The 5,539-nt window shown below is 35.4% G+C and overlaps 1 long non-coding RNA gene across 1 annotated transcript in view; it reads left to right on the top strand.

Annotated features, from left to right (window-relative positions):
* Window positions 1–3,990, top strand: part of LOC128250477 (uncharacterized) — a 52,149-nt gene extending 48,159 nt beyond the window's left edge. The window contains exon 3 of the long non-coding RNA XR_008266499.1: window positions 3,581–3,990. This is a non-coding gene — a long non-coding RNA (uncharacterized LOC128250477). The remainder of the gene's footprint in view (window positions 1–3,580) is intronic.
* Window positions 3,991–5,539: the final 1,549 nt, after the last annotated feature.

The raw sequence follows: 5,539 nt of genomic DNA, 5'->3' as shown, positions 1-5,539 counted from the left end.
ATATATATTCCTTATGCATTCCAAAACCTAGTTACCGACTTTGACAAATGGGGTATCAAAAGATTCAGTACTATTTCGGCTACAAATTAATCTTAATTTTCATTCACATATTTGCATTTCAAAAATTTAACATTATAATCTTTTCCATAAATCAGCGATCTTAAACATGTTATACGACGACCACGATGACGTCACATTTTCTATATGTCTATGTACATTAAAAGACATCAATCATCACGACACACACTATCACTCACTCACTCTATTTCTATCTTCCTCTGCCTCCCTCTCTCTTTCTCTCTCTCACACACACGCACATGCACGCACGCACGCACGCACACACGTCCATTTCATATGGAAACAGAAAACAAGTTTCTATAGAAGATGAAAGACAGGGATAGCGGTTGACAGAGAAATGCTGATGTTTCATACCTTATGTACGTTCTAAAAGTGAGAGAGAGAGTTTGTGTGTATGTGTCTGTGTATGTATGTATGTGTGTATGTATGTATGCGTGCGTGCGCGCGTATGTTTCTTATGCATTCAAAAATTGGGTTGTCCCTATAATATTGACTCACTTTCATTCTTTCACTTTTAATTCTAATTTGATAACATTAAGATCATCTTATTTCTATTATATTTGAAATAAATGAATAATTTACATCCTAATGTGAATAACATTACACATCGGCAACTTTCCGTCTTTACAGCCACCATAGCAGAATGGTGTGTCAGTGTATGCGTTGACTGACATAACGAACGGCTGGAGGTGAAAATTTTGACATTAAACAATGATTTGGTAAGTCCAAGGTATATAAAAATACACATTTACCGTTCAGTTACCAGTTAATCATTATCACAGCAGTTGCAAGGTATTTGCAGTTACATATTTACCCTTAAATTAACATTTAATACATGTGCTTAATATATATATTACGAAATTTATCTATAATAATTATTGTGGCATTTACAGATAAATTAGCAGTTCATACATGTGCCTCTCTTTGGTTAATTTATACTGCATACAAAAGTAAAAACATACTACATACATACATACATACAACTGCTTACAAAAATAGGGATTAATGTATAATTTTTTTCTATGTTCATAATTTTTTGCTTACAATATTGAAAACATAAGCAATTTTTTGTTTACAATATTGAAAACATAAGCCACCAATGAAAAAACGTAAACTCTCCAGAAACAAGTATAAAGCAAGGAAGATTGTAGAACACCGAAGGCGAGAGTCTAAAGAGAGAAGCGAAATGAAATTTTCTCAAGATCAGCAAAGGGATGCTGCAGCACGTCAGACGGAGTCTCAAGAGAGAAGGGAGCAAATGCATGCTGCAGCACTTAATGCTGGATCGTTAAGTCAATGTTTTAGTGATTAGACAGAGGTCCAATAGAAAGGCTCTCAGAAACAGGCTACGTACAAATTTGTTCTTCACAACTCCTGGAGCTGCTTTCAGATATCCATCCCATTCTTATAAAATTGATAACTGTGTCCAAATTGGTGTGCTAAACACAAATTGTCATTCCCGTAGAGCTTTAAAATTTTCAAATGAAACAAATGGCATATGCTGCTCAGGTAAGATTGCCAGCTCTACCACCTCTTTCTCAACCACTTATGGATCTTCTAGAAAGCACTTCCATCCAGTCAAAGGATTTTCTGAGCAATATCAGACAATACAACTCTGCATTTCAAATGACATCGTTTACTGCATCTAAGAAGATAGTTAAGCATGAATTTACGCCGAAGTTAAAAGTTCAAGGACAAGTCTATCACCTCATTGGTTTCCTGTTACTCACAAATGAACAACTACAGTTCCTCCAAATTTACTTTATGAGGGATATAGGACAACAAACCCGAAGGAGGTGTCAAAATTTCAGACACCTTTTTGAAGACTGCTGCAAAAGCGAGTATATCCACTGACAGCTTTTCAGTGCGTTCAAAAATCACATAACTCCAACCTCCAATTTTCCATGACAGGTTAGGGCCTGATGTTGCTTAGTCGAATTAGCCCATCATTTACTCCATAAATATTTTGTTGTCAATGCTGCACTTTCTCATATCACCTGTTTCAACACAACTGTGATATAATATATACAAACTATGCCATTTTAATCCCGAGCAACGCCGGGTATCTCTGCTAGTTATTTATATATGGGTCGAAGAAAGGACACACATACTGCTAATAGGTTGCAACGCTGGGGTACTGTATTACTAAACTATGATTTTAAGATGGAGTTTATACTAAGAAATTAAGACACACTGATTGTTTATCAAGATTGATTTTGAAAAATACTGAACCGTTTGATGATACCGTGATTTTTGTGTTGCGAGCGGAAAATGAAATTTAAAAGGTTTTGAGTAATATCATACGTGAACTAAGGGTTCATATTACCTTGTTGTGGCGAACAGTTTTCTGAAGTGCATAAGTGTAAAAAGCTGACATCCGCAGTTACATTTTTTTACACGAATTGTTCGCCAGATATGGTATTCCTGAGAATGGAACTCAGTTTACTTCAGACGAGTTCAGAAAATTTTGTAAAATGCTCATTATCAAACATGTGACCACATTGCCGTATCATCATAGGCCAAATGGACAAGAGGAGCGTTTTGTTCCTACTTTTAAGAGGACTTTAAAAAAGGTGAACAATGAAGTAATGGATGATCTAGCACTTCAACAATTTCTAAGAGTGTACCAAGTAACACCTAATCCGAATACCCCATCTGGAATGTCACCCGCAAAATTAATGTTTGCTAGAAAGATCAGATCCGTCTTTGATAAAGTTGATACCGAGTATAAATATTTTTTAAATAGCAAACAACAAATATATTTAAAAATTCTTCAAGTTAGGTGACAAATTTTTTTTTTTAATCAGATAGATATGGTAAAGAATGCTGGGAGGACGGTATAATTATTAAACAAGTTGCAAAAATGTTATTCCTGGTAAAAGGAAAAAATTTCGAACATAAAAGATGTATGGGGAAAACGGTTACGAGAGATGAAATCCTTTGAGGTACCAACATCTAAACAAATTGAAACTACATGTTCAAGGAAAAGAAAAAAGGAAGGGAACGGAATTACTGGAATTAAACCCTAAGTGTAAGAGATATTAAAACTCTGGACGGAGTTAAATTCTCAAAAATGAGAGAAGTTATGGGAGGCTAATTCTCAAAAAAGGTGAGATATGGAAGGATCCTGACCACCTCACGTGACCAAAAGTGAACTGACGCATTTCAATAAAATAAAGAAACTGTGTGGACTGTCGGTAGTTGACAGCGTTGATCATCTTTTTGAACTATTGACATAGGGTTTGGTCTTGGAAAAGAGTTTCCATTTGATGTCGTAGTAAATGATCCGTCTTTAAGTTTCCATATTAATGCCGATAGGGTTGTTGTATGTCTCTTTTAGTGATGCCTAAAGGTTGAACGATGGTTGTAGTATCCAGATTTAAATTTTCCTTCCAGTATGATGCTTGATCCCTGTTCGACCATTGTCATAGTTTGCTGATATTTTGGGAAGCTGTATCTCACAAATCTTGTGGTTTTTATTATTATATCTTTACTCTCTTAGTTGATCGATTGCTATACTTGTTGAAGCCTTACCACACGTACACTGAAAGCCCAAGACCATTACTAAGTGGCGATATTCCAGCACCATCAGAACGAAAAACTTCGAAGCCACCAGAAGAGAAAAGAAACCAATCAAACGACAGAAGAGTAAGGTTCGACAAAATCAACCTCGTCCTCCACTAACATTACCATTCAGTCAATTCCATCGACTCTTCTATGCAAAAATTGGTCTACACTATTATCAACGCTATCATCATAAAGGAAATGTTCAGCAAAGAAGAAAGTAATTTCTCAGATACGAGATAAAGCTGCCGCTGATGTGTTTGTGTATATATCGTCATGCAGAGTATTTATATTTAGCAAAGACTTTCTTTCATCTGACGACGTAGCTCAAATTCTGCATTATTTTGAATGAATTCTTTGCATTTTACAATAATGCAGACATGTAAATAATTTATTTATTATTAAATATGATAATATAAACGATTTTCATGCTTTTGAGTTACAAAACAAATTTGTCCTGATATTTGGATTTTTCTTTTGTTAAATAAAACTTCAACTAAATATTTCTCTTTCATTTATGACTTTATAGACTCTTTATCTTTTTCTTTTTCTTATATTACTATATTTTCTATATTGATACATTAATTAGCTTTATTCATGAGTATTATTGGATTACTTCAATCCATGTATTGTGACTTATAAATATATATATATATATATATATATATATATATATATATATATATATATATATATATATGTGTGTGTGTGTGTGTGTGTGTGTGGCAAAAAAATGACCATCCCGAAATACAACGGTGTGTGTGTGTGTGTGTGTGTGTGTTTGTGTATGTATGTAATACAAAACCAAAAGAGCTATAAATAGTTTCATGCTTTTTTGTTACTTGCCATATTTATAAAATACACCATGCATCTCCAAGCAATCTTTCATACATAAACAGAGTCTGAAACATTACCTGGGGATATATGGCATATTTAATAAATATGTCAAGTATCAAAAAGCATGAAACTATTAGTACTCTTTTAGTTTTGTATTAAATTAATATTTATCTGGATGGAATACTTTTTTGTTGTTTCTACCGATACAAGATGTATGTATGTATGTATATATGTATGTATGTAAGTGAAGTGTTGGATAGGGGGAACTGAAGGATGTGAAATCACATGTGAGTTGGAGGCTCTCTCAAATGAGGGATACCTGGTGGAGTAAGAAGGCTGATGAGATACAGGCGGCATCGGATTCCAATAACACAAAGCTGTTATATGGTCTCTTGCGAAAAGTTTATGGACTGACTTCTCTGATGACACTACTTCGAAGCAAGGATGGTAAAGAACTTCTTCGAGATTCACAAGGAATTCTGTGAAGGTGGCAAGAACACTTTGATGAACTCTTGAATCAGCAGTCTGTAAGTGAGGATGTTCTCAATCTCATCCCTGGATTACTTGTGAAGGCAGCTCTTGCAGAACCACCAAAGCTGGAAGAAATTGCAGTGGCTGTCTCAAGGATGAATAATGGGAAGTCTCTGGATATAGATGGCATACATGCAGAGTTGTTGCAGCATGGTGGTGAGAAACTTCTCCAGCAACTTCACTCTTTGTTTGGCAGAATATGGGCTAGTGAATCTGTACCGGAGGACTGGAGAGATACACTAATGGTGGTCTTATATAAGGGAAAGGGTGACAGGAATGATTGTGGTAACTACAGGGGAATATCATTGCTTTCTGTCGTATGAAAGGTTTTATGCAGGGTACTTCTGGACCGTCTGCTGAAACACGTTGCAGATTGTGTTCTTCCAGAAAGTCAATCTGGTTTTCGTGCCGGATGTGGCACTGCTGATGTGATCTCAGCTAGACAGCTTCAGGAAAAGTGTGTGGAACAGGGTCTCGATTTATATCAGGTTTTTGTCGATCTGACAAAGGCCTTCGATACAGTTAATAG

This window comes from Octopus bimaculoides, chromosome 21 (assembly GCF_001194135.2).
Source record: "Octopus bimaculoides isolate UCB-OBI-ISO-001 chromosome 21, ASM119413v2, whole genome shotgun sequence".
Classification (NCBI taxonomy): domain Eukaryota; kingdom Metazoa; phylum Mollusca; class Cephalopoda; order Octopoda; family Octopodidae; genus Octopus; species Octopus bimaculoides.
This window is presented reverse-complemented; position numbering and strand designations above follow the sequence as displayed.